The following is a 22334-nucleotide window of genomic DNA, read 5'->3' on the forward strand; positions in this document are numbered from 1 at the left end:
AGTGGACCAGAAACTTTTGCTTAGGTTCCCCACGGCCACAAATTATGACATAGGCTCGACCACTTGAGTCGACCTTAGGCGGGCACCCCTTCAAACTTCAAAGTGCAATGAAGGTCACCAGCCTAGGCCATGGACCATATGGATCGCTCATTGACCCCATCCAGGTAAGTATGTGCTTGGGTTCTCAGCCCATTACTTATACTACAACTTTTGTTTCCTTCTCTACCCGGCTTGCGATGTGGGATGTCATTCAAAATAACATTGCTTTGTTCAGCTTTCTGTTTGGAAATAGAAAAAGAAAACCAACAGAGCCTATATTTGATTCTCTTTTTATACAAGAATGACTTCTTACCCTGAAAACGCAGGGACACCTTACGTTCTAGAACCTATAACTATTTTTCGGCTAATCCAGCCTCCTCCGTCCCTCGGGACCAACAGGGGCGGTACAGGAATATTCACCTGGCCTGTTGTCTAGCGACTACGCCTTTCGGCCTGATCTTAGGCCCTGACTCACCTTCCATGGATGAACCTTGCAGAGGAACCCTTAGGTTTTCGGGGCATGGGATTCTCACCAATATTTGCATTACTCAAGCCGATGTTCTCGCTTCCACTTCGTCCATGACCGCTTGTGCGCAGGCTCTCTCTAAGCAACAGTGTGGCATCACAAAAACCACAAGAACACTATATATAAATTGATCTTGAAAATTCAAGTGTCATGCTATAGATACACAACAACTAAGTTTTCTGAGTAATCAATAACATATACAACACACTAAACTAAGCAGCAGTATACCTGCCGAAGATAATTGTAAGGTTCCTTCAAAGAGGCATAAACATTAAGAGTTTTATGTGATTAACATTAAGAGTTCTAAGAACCGTACGTCTGTTGCAGATCGCACCAGCCTTTATAATTGATGAATTTATCATAAGCACAATAACATGGCCAGAGGATGTGTAAACAAGGATGAACATAAAAGCTGTAGAGTAAGCCATTGAATGCTGAAAGAAAGAATAAATCTTCAGCTTTATAGGGATACAAGGAAAATAAGTGTCTTAATTACTCTTCCCACCAAGGGTGGAAGCATGCAAAATCATAGACAGGAACAACATTAAGTCTAGGAAAAAAACATAATAGCTGACCAAGGCTGAGTTCGGTAAGGCATTGGTGATGGTATAATAAGCAGAGCACAAATTAAAAATTGTAGGTGCAATTGCTCCTTGTCCCACATCGAAGAAACATTGAGCCAATCAATGGTACTTAACCTAGAGAAGTGCCCCCAATGAACACAACAGCACTTGAATAAGAACTTCAAAAGTTGATGGAGAATTAAAATTGAAGGAGGACTTGATCAAGCGATTACAGAAAGATTTATGCAAGAAATTAGTGGGAGGGTTGTGTGGTAAGGTGCTTAAATTTTAAGAAAATGGCTTATAATATTACTAAGGTTTTAAAGGAAAATATAATAACGCTCTTTAAAATAAGATAAAAAAAATATGCTAAGGCTTTAAATAAAAATGCTATTTAAAAAACAAGACTTGTAGGATAATTTGCACAAAAAGAGACTTCAAATGCTATTTAAAATATTGCTAAGCTTTAAATAATAATGTTATTTTTAAAATGATACTTGTAAAATATAATGATTTGCATATAAATAAAAACTTTTAAGAGAAGACCTAGCCAATTTAAACTTGAGATAAAATTACATTATATGAATATAGTGGAGTAGAAAATCTAGACTTATTTTATAAATAGAATGCAAAAGGTGATGAGTTGTGTGGTAAGGTGCTTAAATTTTAAGAAAATGGCTTATAATATTACTAAGGTTTTAAAGGAAAATATAATAACGCTCTTTAAAATAAGATAAAAAAAATATGCTAAGGCTTTAAATAAAAATGCTATTTAAAAAACAAGACTTGTAGGATAATTTGCACAAAAAGAGACTTCAAATGCTATTTAAAATATTGCTAAGCTTTAAATAATAATGTTATTTTTAAAATGATACTTGTAAAATATAATGATTTGCATATAAATAAAAACTTTTAAGAGAAGACCTAGCCAATTTAAACTTGAGATAAAATTACATTATATGAATATAGTGGAGTAGAAAATCTAGACTTATTTTATAAATAGAATGCAAAAGGTGATGAGTTGTGTGGTAAGGTGCTTAAATTTTAAGAAAATGGCTTATAATATTACTAAGGTTTTAAAGGAAAATATAATAACGCTCTTTAAAATAAGATAAAAAAAATATGCTAAGGCTTTAAATAAAAATGCTATTTAAAAAACAAGACTTGTAGGATAATTTGCACAAAAAGAGACTTCAAATGCTATTTAAAATATTGCTAAGCTTTAAATAATAATGTTATTTTTAAAATGATACTTGTAAAATATAATGATTTGCATATAAATAAAAACTTTTAAGAGAAGACCTAGCCAATTTAAACTTGAGATAAAATTACATTATATGAATATAGTGGAGTAGAAAATCTAGACTTATTTTATAAATAGAATGCAAAAGGTGATGAGTTTTCTTCCTCTTTTTACTAACTTTATTTAACTATGCTCAGCTAAAAATATGTATAATTGGATGAATCTTGGAAACAATGTTTATAAAATATACTTAAGTTACTATTTACCTATTAGTGACGGTTGTGCGACCAAGACACTAAAAAACGGGTTAAAAATAGAGTAGAGATTTGATCATGAATTAAAATTGAAGGAGGACTTGATCATGAATCCTCAGTGACACACCAACATCTTCCGGAAAGCGATTACAAAAAGATTTATGCAAGAAATTAGTGGGAGGGTTGTGCGACCAGGACACTAAAAAACGGGTTAAAAATAGAGTAGAGATTTCTAAATTCCTTATTTTAAGAAGTCGTCACCTAATTGATTTTAAGGTGAATTAGAGCATCTAATTATTAATTAAGGTAAAGTTAATTAAACTTCGTTAATGGTTTGCTTTGATTTTAAGGTGAATTAAGGCATCTAATTATTAATTAAGGTAAAGTTAACTAAATCTCGTTAATGATCTGCTTAAATTTCAATTTTAGGTAAGGATTTTAATTATTCTAAAGGGAAGAGATTAGGCACCCTTTAGAATCCGTTAACTACGGTTATCCGGCCAAACTTAGGTTAATTAATTAAGGTTCAATAAGGTGCTTAAATTTTAAGAAAATGGCCTATAATATTGCTAAGGTTTTAAAGGAAAATATAATAACGCTGTTTAAAATAAGATTAAAAAAAATATGTTAAGGCTTTAAATAAAAATGTTATTTAAAAAACAAGACTTGTAGGATAATTTGCACAAAAAGAGACTTCAAATGCTATTTAAAATATTGCTAAGCTTTAAATAATAATGTTATTTTTAAAATGATACTTGTAAAATATAATGATTTGCATATAAATAAAAGCTTTTAAGAGAAGACCTAGCCAATTTAAACTTGGGATAAAATTACATTATATGAGTATAGTGGAGTAGAAAATCTAGACTTATTTTATAAATAGAATGCAAAAGGTGATGAGTTTTCTTCCTCTTTTTACTAACTTTATTTAACTATGCTCAGCTAAAAATATGTATAATTGGATGAATCTTGGAAACAATGTTTATAAAATATACTTAAGTTACTATTTACCTATTAGTGACGTTTTGAAATCTTTAAGATAGTAAAAACAAGACGTGATTCCCTTGGTTCAAAATATGTAATCATGCTATTTTTGAAAACCAATTATTCTAAGAAGATAAATATTATAGGTATTATAGATAATTTAGCGTAAAATAAAAGAGAATGAAACTCATGGAATTAATTATTGGTTTCTCTTTTAAACTAACTACCTATTATACTAACATTAATCCACTAATTTCACTAAGGTTCATTCTAGCTAAGAAAACAAAGTACAGTAAAGTGTTAGTTGCAGAATACAAGTTAAACACACAAAATAAAATAGAGAGGCAAATATAATCATTGGGCTCAGCCCATTTTTAGGACTGCTGCTGCGTGTTGCTGTTGGGCTTCGGCTCTTTTTAAGACTGTTGAGAACTGTTCACGCTGTTGGGCTTTGGGGTGAGCACTTCCACTTCAAATGGGGCCCTCATTTGGACCGTGATCACTGGGGCAACAATGGCTGATGATTCAACCTTCTTCTCTTTCTTAGCCGGCATGATAGTCCCTTCCAAATTGCAATCTTCGTCAATGGTGATCATGTGCACATTCGCATCGCCATGATTGGGCAGCGGATTGTTATTTATATTTGGGGGAGCTCGTTTGAGCTGGATGACCCCTTCTTTGATCAATGCTTCGATTTTGTCCTTAAGAGTAAGGCAATTCTCAGTATCATGTCCAGGAAGGGGATTAGGAACTCTTCCCTGAATTGGTTGGAGTATCCCTGCGGTTCACAATCTTTCATACAACTGGGCTAAGGGTTCGGCTAATAGTGTGTAGGTTTTGTTTGGCTTTCTTTCGAAGTTTGCGCGAGGTATGGGTGTATTTTGTGGACGATTTGGTGATTGGTGTTGTGGTTGAGGTGAGTAGGTTGGCTGGTATTGTGATGGGCTTTGATGGGCGGGTGCTCGAGGTGAGTGATATGCTGGTTGGGTATGGTAAACAGGATGGGGAGTGTGCGGAGGTTGGTAATAAGGCTGAGGGGATTGGGTGTATTGGTTGTAGTATGAAGGCTGGGATGAAGGGTATTGGTAGGTTAGCATTTGGTTCGGTTTTCGTTCCTGGATGGTCATGACCGGGGACACTCTGTCCCTCTTCTTCTTAGCTGAATCTGATTGAATTGCCTTACTTGTCGCTTGCAAGGCCGCAAGATTTGTGACTCTTCCTGTTTTAATACCTTCTTCTATGAAATCCCCCATTCTGATGACTTCAGAAAACTTTTGTCCGATGACACTTAACAGTCTTTCAGAGTATGTGGCATCTTTTAAAGACTGTACAAAAAGTGTCGTCGTCTCACTCTCCGCCATTGGGGGCTGGAATTTTGCGGCTTCCGCTCTCCATCGCATAGCATACTCCCTGAAAGTTTCTGTCGACTTTCTTTCTAACTTTATCAAGTAGAATCGGTCTGGGACAGTCTCAGTGTTGAACCCAAATCTGTCCATGAATTCTTGTGCCATTTCTCCCCAACTGTGCCATTTCTGCGGGTTTTGGCATGTGTACCAATCAAGTGCTTCTCCTGTCAAACTCCTTATGAATAGCTTCATCCTGATAGCTTGATCTTTCCCCACTCCAACAAGCTTATCGCAGTACGACCTCAAGTGAGCCCGAGGATTTCCTTTCCCATCGAACATATCAAATTTTGGTACTTTATGTCCAGCGGGCAACTCGATGTCAGGATGAATACACAGATCCTCGTACTCCAGTCCTTCACATCCTTTATTGGTTTGGATGTTTCTAACTGCTTCTCTCAGACTGCGAAGCTCTTTTGCTACATTCTCGTCTGCTCTCGCCCTGGCTTCCCTTTCCATCTCCTCATATAGGTCAACCTCTGGATGCTGCACGGTCTGCAACAGGGTAGTGAAAGGTTGAGCTTCTGCGACATATACCGGTGGCACATACTGCGTGTTATGGTTAGCGGTGTGTGCCAATGGTATGTGTTGAGTTGTTTGGTAGTTTTGGGTAAGTGGGGTAGTTTAGATAATGGGAGGCTGAGGAATATAGGGAGTGGTGAAAGGTGGCGGATTGGCTTGTTGGAAGTTAATTTGTTGGAGGTTGGCTTGTTGCGGGTCATTTTGTTGCGGGATGGTTTGTTGTATGTTGGTTTGTTGGGGGGTGGTTTGTGGTGAGTGGATCGGTGGTGGAACGGCTTGTTGTGGATTTGATTATTATCAGATGGTTTGTTGCTAGCTAGTTTGTTGTGGGATGGTAGTGCTTGGATTGACTATGTAAAGCGGAGGGTTTGAGGGAGAGGGCTGAGGAGCGGGCGAGTCAATAGGTGAAAAGGATGGGGGAATTGTCGCATTTGTTCTTTGTTCGTGGAGAGGAGTGTTGAGGGTAAGGGATAGATTGGTGAGATATCGCAGTCGCTCGATTTCACTTTGCATATTGGCTATTTGTTGTACCCGTTGGGCGATGAGTTCGTCATTCCCTCCTCCTGAAGCTTCGGGTTTGTCTCTTGGAACGGTGACAAGTCCCAAGCCAGTCTGTTCGGATGCCCCGGAATCATTCATGTCGTTGGATGCTCGTGCTTTTGACCTTGTGTAGTACGGGTGGTCTGCCAGTTCGCAGTCAACACGAATCAACCCTAGGGGGGCAAAATAAAATAAAACCTTCAAAATGAAGAAAACTGCGTTAGTACAATGCGAATGATTGCTGCTTAAAATAATGCGAACATTGAGCAAACAACGTTGAAAGAAACACATATTGCGTAGCAAACAAACACATATTGCATAGCAAACAAATCACATAGTAAAAAGGGAGATATAGCAAACACAGCGCGACCTATTATGCAAGGGACCTCTTTTGTGCCAGAGGTAGGCCTAACGTGGATTTGAAGGATAAAATATGCAATTATATGTCATCCCAATGTGCTATTAATTGAAGGCCCCAAAACATACAATGTTTAAAATTTAAATCCTGATGCAAAAGAAATTATTACAATTACTACTTGACTTTCATAAGCTAATTAAAATGAGGAGGGTCCTTCGTTGCTCTGGAGCCTCTTGGTTGCCTGGATTGATTGACCGATCTTCCGGTGATTCTGGATAATGTATGACATAGCCAAAACTCCTCCCGTTTTGATGCCTTCTTTGATGCAAGTGTCTCCTTGTTCAGCTAGCACTGTATCTAATTCTAGCATGCTTTGTTCGTAACTAAGTGTCCGCTGCTTCTATTTCTCGGCTTCCTTCTCCTTTTCCTCAAGTTGTGCACGGTGTTCGGCTTCAGAGACAAAATTTTTCTTACACAGTTGCCGGAGTAAGATATGTGCTTCAGCTTCTCCATCCTTAATTCGTCCCCTTAGGCTAGCGCCAGGCTTGATTGATCCTTCAAAGTTAGCGGTCAGCCACTCCAAATAGTTATCCTCGCATCCAGCTTGGTATCTGTTTGGCTCAATAGAATCTGCTTTCATGGTTTCCCTCGATTTTCACATGGTTATAACTTCTTTTGCAAAAGGAATTTTTCCCTCTTTGTAGTCGGTTCGATAATGATCCATGTCTGCCACTAAAGGTATATTTTGCTTTATTCCAGATTGCCTTAAAACTCTCAGTGGGGCATAAGGTTGTAAGCCCCGAAGTCCTATTAAAACTAAAAATGGCACGATCTTCGTACGAAACACCAAACTCTCGGATGGAAACCAACTGAACATCCACTGAATTGAATCATCGTTCAAACGGCTAAGAAGTCTTACCCGCTCTTCTACACAATTTGGCTTTTCAAATGATCTATTAGTCAAAATAGCACCGGGAACATGTCCCAGAATGTGATTTTCACCCGTCGGCTTCCGAAATGCCAGACCTCTGTCGACCTTTTGAAGATGTTCCATCAACCAAATCTGTAAAAGCAAGTTGCATCCCTCAAAATGTATGTACCCGTGTTTGCAACGCCCTAATGCCCGATAGATATTTGCCACGACCATAGGGACCACAGTGTAGTATGTCCCGTCAATGCCACCAAATAGAGCTTCAGTCACAGTAATGAGACGGGTGTGAATATCTCTTTTTGTTCCTTTAGGGAATACCATTGTTCCCAAAAAACATACTGCGAAAGCGAAGCACCGTTTTTGCTTCCAAGAGTCATTAGAGAAAAACTCGTCTTGATGATTGGTGAAACTTTGTTGATTACCAAATCTATGATACAAGTATTCAAATGGTATCGTAGACCCTTGTAAACATTCTATGCCTTTACCCTTCCTGAACCCGAAGCTGTTAATAAATTCCTTTTGTAAAGGTTCTTTTGGAAAAATCATGCCACAATTTTGCCATTTTTTCTTCTTATGTAACAAAGCAGTATTTTCTACATAGCCACCTATTTCCTCTAACAATGGAGTCATTTCAACATTGCCAAATCTGAACACGACCCTTTTCTCATCCCAGAACACGGTTGTCACCTCGATGATATCTCTACACGGTTGGATGTCCATTAAAGATGGTAAATGCCCTAGTGCTCCACGTACAACCCACTGTCCGTAGTCCCCCAAATCAATCCACCATGCCCTTAGTTGAGGAGGGACGCTCAAAACCATGCTAAATCTCGGGTAAATGTTGTGTTGACTCATGGCTACCTGCGTTCACAAATGGTTAGTTCTACCTAAATAGCACATGGTCCACATAACACACATGTTTATCCTTCAAATTAATGTACATAACGTGATAATCGTCGCTTGGGGTCATAGACCCACTCGGACTAATAGACTTAATACACCTTGGGTATTAAGCCTCCTAGGTTTGCGTGATGCATGTCCTAAAAGAGGGTTTTGGTTTAGCTCTATCTTAGGCTGACTAGGAGTTGGTTTCCTACGACACAAGGCTCCCCCAAGCGGATAACTTGGGAGTGGAAAGTCCGTGGCTGTCGACTGCATCGCCGATCGACTAAATCCACAAGATCGATCCAACTAAGGGGGTAATTTAGTGGTGCACGGCCGCGAACCGCGAAATCGCTTTAAGTGTGTGAATTTTTCAGGAGTGGAGGAAGTATGAGCGGAATGCCAAAAATATACATATTACATAGCAAAGGCAAATAAGGCATAAAACAATAATAAAACATTTAAAAGCATATAAGGCAAAACAGAGAAAAACAGAGAAAAACAAACAAACATCCAATTAATTAACCTAAGTTGTTATGGTTAAGAACCTAATTTCCCCAGCGGAGTCGCCAAGCTGTTATACCCCATTTAAACGAGTTAAAATAGAGTACAACATATTGGAGATTCCTAAATTACTTATTTTAAGGAGTCGCCACCTAATTGATTTTAAGGTGAATTAGGGCACCTAATTATTAACTAAGGTAAAGCTAACTAAACCTCGTTAATGGTCTGCTTAAATTTCAATTCTAAGTAAGGGTTCTAATTATCCTAAAGGGAAGGGGTTAGGCACCCTTTAGAATCCGTTAACTACGGTTATCCCGCCAAACTTAGGTTAATTAATTAAGGTTAAATAAGGTGCTTAAATTTTAAGAAAATGACTTATAATATTACTAAGGTTTTAAAGGAAAATATAATAACGCTGTTTAAAATAAGATTAAAAAAAAATATGCTAAGGCTTTAAATAAAAATGCTATTTAAAAAACAAGACTTGTAGGATAATTTGCACAAAAAGAGACTTCAAATGCTATTTAAAATATTGCTAAGCTTTAAATAATAATGTTATTTTAAAAATGAGACTTGCAAAATATAATGATTTGCATATAAATAGAAGCTTTTAAGAGAAGACCTAGCCAATTTAAACTTGGGATAAAATTACATTATATGAGTATAGTGGAGTAGAAAATCTAGACTTATTTTATAAATAGAATGCAAAAGGTGATGAGTTTTCTTTCTCTTTTTACTAACTTTATTTAACTATGCTCGGCTAAAAAAATGTATAATTGGATGAATCTTGGAAACAATGTTTATAAAATATACTTAAGTTACTATTTACCTATTAGTGACGTTTTGAAATCTTTAAGATAGTAAAAACAAGACGTGATTCTCTTGGTTCAAAATATGTAATCATGCTATTTTTGAAAACCAATTATTCTAAGAAGATAAATATTATAGGTATTATAGATAATTTAGCGTAAAATAAAAGAGAATGAAACTCATGGAATTAATTATTGGTTTCTCTTTTAAACTAACTACCTATTATACTAACACTAATCCACTAATTCCACTAAGGTTCATTCTAGCTAAGAAAACAAAGTACAGTAAAGTGTTAGTTGCAGAATACAAGTTAAACACACAAAATAAAATAGAGAGGCAAATATAATCAATGGGCTCAGCCCATTTTTAGGACTGCTGCTGCGTGTTGCTGTTGGGCTTCGGCTCAACCCATTTTTTTAAGACTGTTGAGAACTGTTCACGCTGTTGGGCTTCGGCCCAGAATTTCCATTTGTTTTTGTTTTGCTGCGGACTGGGCTGGACGAGAAAGGAATAATGTTTCATTGGGCCTTGGCCCAACATCGAATGCGGGAGAAGGTGAGTCCCGCGGACTCATACGCGATAGTCATGCATAAAAAAAGAAAGATAAGGATTAGTATGCAATCAAAGAATAATGTTAAGCGTATGAAATATAAATTCAAAATAAATCAGCAGATTATGTATATTCTATGTATATTTTAAGTATACCTCATGTATACACACTCATAAGGATGTATAGAAGGTTAATATTGGAATGTTTTTGCCCCCGTCTTCCCGATGTTGCACAAGTTCCAAAGGATTTCATGAATCCCACGCATGGCTAACACCGGGGAGGGTTCAAGCTTAATCCATAATGACCAAACTTAACCTCCCCACTAGCATGATAACCACAGTATACTCATAATATACACTCGTATACATACTTCACATATAGGAATACCTACTGCATATAAATTCGGAAATGAACATAACCAAATTGAAATGAAACTGGACTGAAGAAGGAAACAGTTGTCAAATTCCCAATAATACCGAGACCGAACTAATCTCCCTAACTCATTAAAGATCAGAACATGCGGAAAAAAAAAGAATGAGAAATGACTACAATATTTGATTAGTTTTGCACTACTAGTAGTGATCTTCAACTATTATACATTCGTAATTCCTAGTCTCATGCATGTCTTATCAATAGTAAGAGCAACAACAACCTTTGACTGGGGAAGATACATCCACCAGTTCTACTTCTTTATTCTACTAGAAGTCAAACAAAATAGAAGATAGCATTTCTCACACAGAAGTAAAGAAAAGTGATTTCAAATAACAAACTAATAAGTACTCAATTTTAGTTTCAGACAGGACGTCTGGAGGAAAATACACATCAGACATGTTTATGTGACACTATAGCGACTATATGTAAGAATGAAGAATAGGTTCAGATTTAGTAGAATGCAACATAAAAACATGCAACTAAGCATATACAGGGACTATTGTAGATTTAATCAAGCAAATCAGGCAGAGGCTTAGGCATCAACAGAGGCACAGGAGTCTTAATAGCACATGACTGATGGCAAATAGGTTGTAAATGATGCTTCAATAAATATATGGCCTTGGACAGTGTAAACATTCAAAAGAACTGTAAGCAAGCTAACGACTAGGTAGAATTCCATCCTAGAGTTTACTAACATATTGAATTGTCGCAATAAAATGTGCTATCAGAAGGATAAATATCAAACCAGAACAGGTATATGTTAAACTACACTCAACGATATCAGATAGCCATATTTGATCAACTACAGTAGCCTCAGTATTTATCCTATACGAAGACCAAACATGCCATATTATCATTCTTAAACTAATCTGATTTATCATGTTACTAACAGTTAACCTTTCTATCAAGTGGTCACACTGTTTTTCCTTAATAGGTGGGCACAGATAAGCTGGATAAAACCCATTTTACCTAGAAAAGAAGTTGGACTGAACAGATTAATCAAGGAGACATGCTATACTCATTCGTCAATTATCAAAGTCGAACCTAAGCTTAAAATCAGACTAAGATTTCCTTAAAATTAAACTGAACAGTGCTGAGACACTTATCATGCTTAAGAAGTCATTAGAATTGACTAACTGATCGTATTATCTAATTATAGCTGATCTAAATTACAACTGACAAGTATCATCATGCTTCTGAGGGTTCAAATAAATCTAATCTAAGATCATATTGACTCAAAATAAACTAAAACTAAACAATGTCAACACTCGAATCATAATACTTAAGTATGAACTTATAGACTGTCTAATATACATATAAGCAAGATTAAGTAAGCATATCTAACCAATTAAGGACTAACACACAAGTGAATAAATAGGAGACTTAACTATACAAGATACCAGATACATAAGCATAAACACACATACAATACAGAAAGATGAAGAAAGAACTACAAAAAATAAAACAAAGGAAATAAGTTCACTGACCTTCTTCGGGTGCAGCGAACAGGGTGCGGAGTCTCCGATTCACTCGAACACTATCAAATCCAAGCTTGCGATGCTCGGATTCGAAGCAGTACCAAGGAAAACGAAAACCAAAAAGAATTGATTTAGTATTTTGACTCGATATTAAAACAAGATTACGACTGCTAAAGGACTGATATTTTAGGATATTCTAGGCGACTAAAACTTTTAGGGAGATTTTTTTTTTTGCAACTGAAGAACTCTCCTTTCAGAGAGGGGTTTTGAGGCGGCTGAAAGACTTCCAGAACTTATATTTTAGGGATTTTATGACGGCTTCAAAAACCTCCCTTTTTCAATGAATCCCTATACGATTATTTATAGGGTGAACTTAGGGTTTTGCTAGGGTTTGACAACTGAAATATTGGGCGGGATTTCTGGTCAAATATTTTCAACTCAACGTTAGAAACCCTCTCCTCACAAGTCGACGAAACAACCCAGATAAAGAGACAAGAAACATTAAAAATCGGTACACGAAAAAATGAAAAGCAGCTGATAAGAAAACAAATTTTACCTCACAAATCGACGAAACCAATTAAGGGATTTCAGATTGACACAGAGGGGGAGGAAGAAGAAAACAAATCTCACCCTCTTTCAATGGTTGAAATCTGGATGGGGGGGTACAAAACATTAATTTTCGTTTCCCGAATCGGCCATGCATGGACTGTGAAGGTGAAAGGCGACTGCGGAATCACCTCTTTGGTGGAGGAGAGAGAGAGACGAAAGGAAAGAGAGAGAGGAGCGTTGGGGATGCAGCGGATCTGTTAGGGTGAAAACCCTACTGATTCATTTGAGTTTAATAACTCGGGTCAGGTCGGGTAGATTAGCGGGTATGGGCCGGATTTAGATGATTTGGGCTGGTAGATTACGACAAATGGTGGACTGGGTCGGGGTAGGTTGAATTAAAATGTGGGCTGGTCCAAAAAATATTGTTGTTGATTGGGCTTGGATTTGGGTTAGAGGAATTAAAATGTGGTCTGAATGAAAGAGATAATTTGAGCTTCTAAATTTAAGTAAAAGACCCACTTTAATTAATTATATATTAACGGGTGCCAAAATATTATTTAATATAAAAGTATGTACTTATTGGTGCTCAGATAAAAATAAAATTATAAGATGTCGTAATAGCTGTGCGATAATATATTTGAAATTCAACAGTAAGTAAACGCTATTATTTAATTGCGCAAAAATAAATGCGATGCGTGTGCATAGGCTAGTAAAAAAATGCTGAAGTGATTATAATGCAAATCATAATAATACTAGTAATAATAATAATGAAAAAATAACAATAATAACAATAATAATACTAATAATAATAATAATAATAATAATAATAATAATAATAATGATAATGATAATAGTAACGGTAATAAAATAAAGATGATGACAGTAGTGACTACGATAGGATAATGAAATGCCGGTATTAATAAAAGCTAATAATTATAGCAAAAATATAAATAATTTTTTTTAAAGTTGCCAAAAATACTAGAAGCGTAAATAGTTAATTTGGAGGAAAGGTGGGACAAAATTGGGTGTCAACAAGGTGAAACTCTGGACTTGATCTGATTTTGTGATTTTGGTCGTGTGTTTGCTGGTAAGGTTTGTACTGGTATGAAGGTCAGGATCATGAGTTCTAAGGATGGAGAATTAAAATTGAAGTACATAATTTATTGAATGTGTACAATTTATAAAGCTAAATAGAAATATATCACTATGGTATCACAAAGGACTTGATCATGACTCATTCAGTGCCTCAATGAGACACCAACATCTTCCGGGACAAATGGTGCCAAAGTGCACTTTGATAGAAAGAAAGCGATTACAAGAAAGTTTTAATCTTTGATGCTTGGAGAAAGCCACCCGAAGATAAGTTGAATTTTCTTTGATAGAAAGAAAGCGATTATAAGAAAGTTTTAATCTTTGATGCTTGGAGAAAGTCACCTGAAGATAAGTTGAATTTTCATGGTTTGCCTAAGAGGAATGCGGAAAAACACCCTAAAAAAAATTTATACAAGAAATAAATGGGAGGGTTATGCGACCAAGACACTAAAAAAAGGTAGGTGAAGCCCTAGACTTGATCTGATTTTGTGATTTTGATCGTGTGTTTGCTGGTAAGGTTTGTACTGGTATGAAGGTCAGGACCATGGGTCTCAACTATGTATCAGAATCATGGGTCTCAACTATGTATCAGGTGAAAAGAAGCATCTGTACGTTAAGAATGTCCAGAGAACTGTCATTTACATGGGTAAGAGGCAAGAAACCGTTCAGGATAAGGAAAATGTTAAACCTTTATGGTATCATGAAATGATGATAGAAAATGGACACTGCCAAATTATTAATGAAATTAAAGTAAGTCAGAATATTGCCGATATAAGCGGTTTCTTTCCTTTTACCCATTCAATGCTTGAGCACAAGAAGAAATGAAACTGATTAAAGACATATACTTTGCGTTGTCAAGAGCATACACCATTCATGGGACTTCTCCATGATATTTGGACCAGCATGATACCATCTTGGTGTATGAATATAATGAAATGGTATCATGACGGAACTGAGGATTGTCTCATTAAAGGAATGAATGAGTCATGACCAAATCCTGCATCATACCATAATAGTATATGCATATTCCAGGATGGTATCATGACCAAGTACTACATGAGACCCTTATGGTGTATGAAACTGATTAAAGACTTATAATTTGTGTTGTCAAGATCATACACCATTCATGGCACTTCTTCATGATATTTGCATGATACCATCTTGGTAGATGAATACAATGAGATGTTATCATGATGGGACTGAGGATTGTCTCATTGAAGGACTGAATGAGTCATGACCAAGTCGCGCATGAAATCATACTGGTATATTTATATACCAGGATGGTAGCATGACCAAAAACTACATGATACCGTTATGGTATATTTTTAAACCTTTATGGTATCATGAAATGATGATAGAAAATCGACACTGCAAAATTATTAATGAAATTAATTTAAGTCAGAATATTACCAATATAAGTGGTTTCTTGCCTCTTACCCATTCGATGCTTAAGGACAAGAAGAAATAGAGATTGCCCAAACAAAATATTACATATGCCATAAAATATTGTCAGAAGTTCAAACTAGTCCACACTAACAATCTAGTGTGAACAAAGACCACTGGAACACTTTCCCTGAAACAATTTCATTCACCAAGGGCCACGATTCATCTGATTAGCATCATAGTATTCATAGCTTGGCTGGGCCACACGAGCTTGCTAATGCGCCACACCTTGAATTGAAGCTTGATAAGGCCAAGCCTCGTAGTTGTAGTTTTCCTGAGAAGGTGGACCAACATAAGGGCCAGAAGTGTGAGCATGATTTTAAGAGAATAAAGCAGATGCTGAGGCATTGAATATATAAACATGCCTGATGTAGATTATAACCACTGACCTGTGATGAAGGGCCCTGCATGGATGTCGGAGGCCTTTGCTGCCAACCCGAACCATATATGCATCTCGGTACTATCTGTGGAGGATAATTACCATAGAAAGGAGGTGGATTGTGGGCTATGTGATGTGTATTGTCCTCTTTGAAGGTAATCAGAACCTGCAAACTGCTGGCAGGAAGCAAAAACCAGTCAAGAGGCTTTAATATGAAAAGTACAATATACTAATTATTATTGGGATAAAGTGTACTATCCTAGAGTTGCTGGTGGAATAAATATCCTAGGCATTGCTACATGGAATACAACAACACGTCTTTTACGAATGAACAACCCTCGCTGGAGAGAGAGGAAGAGAGAGAGATCTGCATTGGTGCCACAATAGCTGAAGGGAAAATGGGGGATAAATATCAAGAATTATAAAAGATGTTTTCCCTCATGACTTTGTCAAAGCTTATGCCGCTCACCTCAAACGTTCTGGTAAGATAGAGTTTCCAGAGTGGACTGACATCGTCGAGACTATTGCTCCAAACTGAAACAATTAAGTTTGAGCTAACTCATGTATTCATAAGATTGCCTGAACTCATCTCTCTTAAACAGCAACAACAATTCTTCCAGCAATCGGGTCAAGATCTCGCTGGACAATGGCCATTGGATGTGATCCTCCTTCCATCCTTAAGCTGAAATGTCAATGATGTTCATTGTCTGCAATTGCTGAAGTATGTGGCGTGCAACTGAACCACTGCTCTTGCATAATTGACTTGGATGGCTGCCATTCCTCTGGTTACCACCATAGATTCTTTGGAATCTTCCAACACCAATACAACCCCATATGACCCTGATTGGTACTACATTAGAGTTGTTTTTATGGCAAGGAAGATCTATTTGTGGGGTGGTATTAGTGTTGGTGGATTCCGTAGAATCTATAGTGGTAACCAGAGGAATGGCAGCCGTCCACGTCATTTCTGCAAGAGCAGTGGTTCAGTTACACGCCACATACTTCAGAAATTGCAGACAATGAACATCATTGACTTTGAGCCTAAGGGTGGAAGGAGGATCACATCTAATGGCCATTGGCCAACGAGACCTTGGCCATTTTACATGAAGAATTATTGTTGTTGTTTAAGAGAGATGAGCTTAGGCAATCTTATGAATACATGAGTTAGCTCAAACTTAATTGGTTCAGTTTGAACCTATATAGATTTAGCGTATTGTTCAATCAATTTTGTGGATGTTGTGCCTTTCTGAATTTTGCAACTTCTCTCAGTATGTAAAGTTTGCCCTTTCAGTAAATTAAAAAAAACACTAGTAAGTTGCTATGAAACCTATGATGCAAGAAAGAGAGAATGTATGTTGCTCAGACTCTTCAAAATATCGGCGGGTGCGTGTCGAACACTGCAAAAGTAGTGCATTTTTGGAGAATCCGACACAGGTGCGGCAATGAAAGTGAAGAGTCCGCGCAACTTAGGTTTTCACAGCTACTACATAAAGGATGGGCAAGTACGGGATATAATACCTCGGTAGGCCTCGTAGGTGGTGCAAAAATTGTCAAGATCAGAGCTATGTTCAAAAGGCTGGTCTTATGGAAGCAGATCTAAAAAACATAGCATGCTTATCTATAAAAAGATGTACTCACTAATCAGAGGTGAATTCCCTAAGGTACAATAGAAAAGAGTGGTCTATAATAATTTGGGTCTCCTAAGTGGGTATTTATTTTGAGGTTAGCAACTCATGGTAGATTGGCCAGCAAAGATAGACTCATTCAGTGGGGTGTTGTTCACAATAGACTCATTCAGTGCGGTGTTGTTCACAATCAGGTGTGTCCATTGTGTAATACTCAGTTTGAGAGCATATCCCATTCCAATGTGATATCTCTGCGCAGGATTGGAATAAGCTTTTACAGAGGCAAGGAATTAGTAGAGTGGCTATGGATTGGCAAAAGGAGCTAAAATGGGCAGAAGATCATGCTAGAGGAAGAAGTGCTAGTGCAGAAATATACAGGATTACATTAGCAGCATGTATTTATCATACTTGGCTTGAAAGGAACAAGATAGTACTACATTCTAAGCTAACAGAGTTAAGAGTAGTGCTAGGAGAAGGCTACAGAGGATCACTAAAGAGCAGGTTTGCTAAGCGGCTCGAAAAACTAAATTTCTATCCTTTATAGGGTAATATGGTAGTTCAAATGTAATGGTAGGTTTGATGTAATAGTTTCTAGGGTGTGTGCTGCAGTCCATATGCAGTTTTTCTATGTTTGATGCCATTGTTAATTAAAAAAATTATTTACCCAAAAAATAAAAATTGACAATTTTTTTTCAATACTGCTTCCCCGTATTCTCCATGTTTATATCTTTAAAAACATGTTTTTTCATCTTTGGCAGTAGTTAAATATTGCAATACTCACCGATAAGGAAGAACCAAAACTGTTTTATGGGTTCACTACAAAAAAAAAAGGGTAATTTGTGGAGGTTGAAAGTTGCAATTCACGGGTGTTTTAGCCTCCACTAATTGCTTAAGGAGGCTAAAACCCCTGCGAATTACAACTTTCAATCTTCACAAATTAGCCCTTTTTTTGTAGTGGTTTTGTAAGTTTTTTGAAGCTACAATTGTTTTCCAAAACCATTAATGTTCTGAACAAAATCAAAATCAAGTATAGAAAATCAAAAGCTAAAACTCTGTTAATTTGAATACAGCCTAATTGAATAGAAGCACATCATTTAGTCACACTTTAATATACAATTCTGTTGAGAGGCTTTATGACAGAGTAAAAATTTGAGTAAATGAAAAGGAAACGGACAAGACGAAATTTACAAGTATTTTGGTTTGTTTTTTCAATTCCTTCGCATATATGTTTTTAAATGTAAATTTCGTTACAGAATGTAGACCCACAACTAATGAACTTCTAGTAAAAATCACCGACCTGGGATGGAGGGCCCTGCAAGGATGCCGGAGGCATCTGCTCCTAACTTTGACCATATCCGCCTCATGGTGTGATAAGAATCGATTTGGGGATGAAACCAAATCAACTCAAAATACGAAAATTAAGGATAGAAAGTAAGGGGATGAGGAATAGAGATAAATACTTGACCCGAATGATAGAATTCTATAGACAAACCTAGGTATACGAAACCTAAATCCTTCTAATATGAACTTGAATCCACAAGAACCAAAGCAATATGAATCAAGGCAAGACGTTCACTTGAAATCCACAAATGAACAATCTTCATGAATTCATTGGAAAATAAAGGTTTTATAACCAACAATGGAATCCACCATCATATGACTAAAATAGCCCTAAAATCTACCTAATAATCTATCACTCAAAATATGAGTATCTCTCAAATATTCATCATCAAAATCTAGTAAATGAAATGTCTAAGTCTAGTATTTATACTCCTAGACTAAAGAAGACTAAGTTATTACAAAAATATCATTAATGAGGCAAGGGCCTTGTTTGGCTAGTTGGGACGTTGACTTGGAATTCGAAAAGACTCCATCTTGCACATATAGCCATCATCCAATCCTTAAAGCTTGCAATTGTGATCATTTGCATCTATGCCCCTTCCTTTGCACGTCTAGCCAGATTTGCATTTCTACCTCTTTGCACTTCTAGCCACTTTTGAGTTCTAGGCCTCATTTCTAGTAGATTCTTCTCCAAGCCTCGCCCAAGATACCTTCCACACATTGTAAGCCATCTTGTGTGGCTTGTAGGAGCCTCCAAAGGTCTTCCATTCCATACTTGTCATCCACGCCGCTTGTAGAGTTTGAAGTTCCATGACTTGGCCTTGGGTGGATGTCTTGAAGTGAAGTGTGTCAAGTAGGATCATATCATCCTCCCCTTCTTCAAAAGAATTCGTCCTTGAATCCGAACCTAGCAAAAACCAAGGGAAGACATAAGAAAACATACTCCTCAAGGATTGAGGGTTAGCACACAAAGCAACAATTACATTTTCATGCCAAGGATGAGCAAACTTGTGGTACAACCACACATCTATGACAATCATGACTAACATTTGCACACATGAGGTATCAAGAAGTTGATTTCTCCAAGGTTCATGACATAATGATAGAGTAATAAAACCAATGGATTCGAAATACAAAGTATGCAACTCGACATTGGTTCTATTTGACATGTAGCACAATGTCTAAACAAGGACACTCTCATTTTTCAAACAAGGACTCTCCCAAGATAGTGCTCTCAAATCACACAAGGTGTCACCCGGATCAAATGGGAAGAACATTCACCTAGTATGGTCAAGAACACAATCGGCTAGATCATAAGAGCCTTCTCCCACATAAGATGCACTCTCCAGAGTCTCAAGAATGTCATCATATGCAAATAAGTAGTATAGAAAGGTATCGCGCAAAATAACTTCCTCTTCAATACCACTCTCCAATGTAACCTCACCATACGGTTCAAGGACAAGATTATCCAATGGGCTACTATGAAGTTGAACATGAAAGTAAGAATTAGCAATTTCTAGTCAAGAATCACCTGCAACACTTTCCCTCCCCATAAGTGGGTTACAACCCCTCAAGGGAAGATTTTCATCATAGGGAAGAGTGTCGCCATCCGATAGTGGGTTACATATCACATTATAGTCTCCAAAGGAAACCAAATGCTCAACATTACCAAACACCCCACTAGGTTCATCATTCCCAATAGTCATATCAATTTCAAATAACGCATTATCTATAAAGAGAGAAGAATCAATGAATAATGAAAGATCAAAGCATGCAATCACACTCTAAAAAAGACAAAGGTCATTTTTCAAGGCATTTTCATTCTCATGACTAACGACATGACACATAACACCATTAAGATCTTGAGTCTCCACAAATGACAACAAGTCAAGGTCACGGGACTCATCTTCATATGTATCAAACACGGGTGGTGTGTCATATTCAAATTCACTATCAACTTGGTCAAAGTTATCACTAAATTGAGATTCATTAGGCAAATCACAACATTTCTCAATTAGTGGACTATCAATACAAGAAAGTCGACCAATACCACCACCTAACTAGTTGGACACAAATCGACCTCGCTAGAAAGATTCAATTCGGTCATCGCTAGGATCAACTAGTGGGTGCACTAACAATTCACATGACAATGTATTAACATGCAAATCAAGAGGATCAACACTAGGTGGACACAACTTGAACTCAAAAGAAGAGTCAAGATAGTCATCAATAGGATCAACTAGTGTTAGATCATCCATTTCAAGTACATTGTCAATTGTCACTATAGCACTAAGCTCATCATAAGGCAAAGACTCATTAAGCCCATTTACGAAAAAGCTATCATTCACACTCATTTCAACAACATGGTCATTCACATTACTTAGAGAGTTAAGATTAGCTATTGTACCTTAAAAACTACATTTATTTTCTTTGCCTTGGGTTTCAACTTTAGAGCTCGTTTGCTCCTCCATGGAGCTCTCAACTACCCCAAGAACCTTCAAAGGGTGAGGTTCATCATCCGGCTTGCTCCCAAGAATACCTACACTATCATCAAGACCACTAGAAAAGAAAGGAAAGTTACAAGGGTTAGATAGAGTTTGTGACAACTCTCTCACATCACTCCTTACATCTTCTCCTTTTTCCTCTCTAGAGTTGTCACTTTTCGCTCCCTTACTCCTCTCAATCTTTTCTCTCTCAATTTCATTGGAGTTGGGACAAGTGTCAAGTATTTCTTTAGAAGGGTTAGGAAAACTCTCCACCTCATTCTCTTCTTCTTCTTATCTTCCTCCCATTGTTTGGGTAAGCGTCCCAACATTATGCGGTGCATTTCTTCTAATTTCTCCTTGCGCCTTAGCGAAGGATTGGACCCTCCACCTATAGCAAGTACGGTTGGAAAAAGAGGCATTCCGTCATTGTCCACTATAAACTCATGCCACCTTCGCCCAAACGAAACCCTATGCTTTTGGAACCAAGGATTACCTAAACGCATGTGACAACGGTCTAGTGGGAGTATATCACACCAAACCTCTTCTTCTTGGTAGTCGCCACGGGTAAAGAACACCTTCGCGCTCTTATCAACTAAGAACCCTCGTGAATCATAGTAAGGGTCTTGTTTCATCATACACTCCATACCCAATTGTGCAACCGCTTGAGGTGCAAGGTAGTTTCCATAACTCCAATCATCCAACACAAGAACATACCCCGCACTACCAACCAAAGTGATTTTTGTCTCAAGTATTCGCCTCTCCGAGTCATTTCTCACTTGAGATCTTGCATTCCCTCTACTTCCTTCACCTATCAACATTCCCCTCCTAGCATCCACACCATAACCATAAGAACATGGCACATTCGTTCTAGGATAAGAAGCATGGTTCATTGTATTTCTTGAAGTAGGAAATGTATACTCTCTTCTCCTCCTCCGACTACTCCTACTTGGACCAATCCACACACTTATACCATTTTGCTTTGAATAGGAAGTATTATAAGGCGATGTATGTGAATATCTACTAGAAGACCCCTCATAAGAATTATATGCAATCCCATTATCTTCACAAACATATTCACCATGAAGTGCATAGCCACTAGGTTCATCATCACCACATTCTTTCGATTCTTGCAAATTTCCACCAATTGATTCATATCGAAAGTGTGAGGATCATCTCGACCATATTGTTCATATGACTCATGAGCACCATAACCATCATATTCATTGTAATAATAGTGATCTTGTATACCATGTCATCTCCCTCATAGCCCCCATATTCATCATAGTCATACCCTCCATTGCTAGAGGCATAACCTTCAAAATCATCTCCACAAGACTCGGAAGCTATGGCTGACATCGTTATCTCTCCTTCTCCTTATGTCTCCTCTTCGTGTACCTACA

The 22334-nt window shown here is 37.3% G+C and overlaps 2 pseudogenes; one reads left to right on the forward strand and one right to left on the reverse strand.

The window, feature by feature from the left end:
* Positions 1-172, reverse strand: LOC132620521 (U1 spliceosomal RNA; annotated as a pseudogene).
* Positions 173-14230: 14058 nt separating this feature from the next.
* LOC132619537 (small ribosomal subunit protein eS19x-like) lies at positions 14231-16589 on the forward strand (annotated as a pseudogene).
* Positions 16590-22334: the final 5745 nt, after the last annotated feature.

The sequence above is a fragment of the Lycium barbarum genome, chromosome 11, assembly GCF_019175385.1.
Source record: "Lycium barbarum isolate Lr01 chromosome 11, ASM1917538v2, whole genome shotgun sequence".
Taxonomy (NCBI): Eukaryota; Viridiplantae; Streptophyta; class Magnoliopsida; order Solanales; family Solanaceae; genus Lycium; species Lycium barbarum.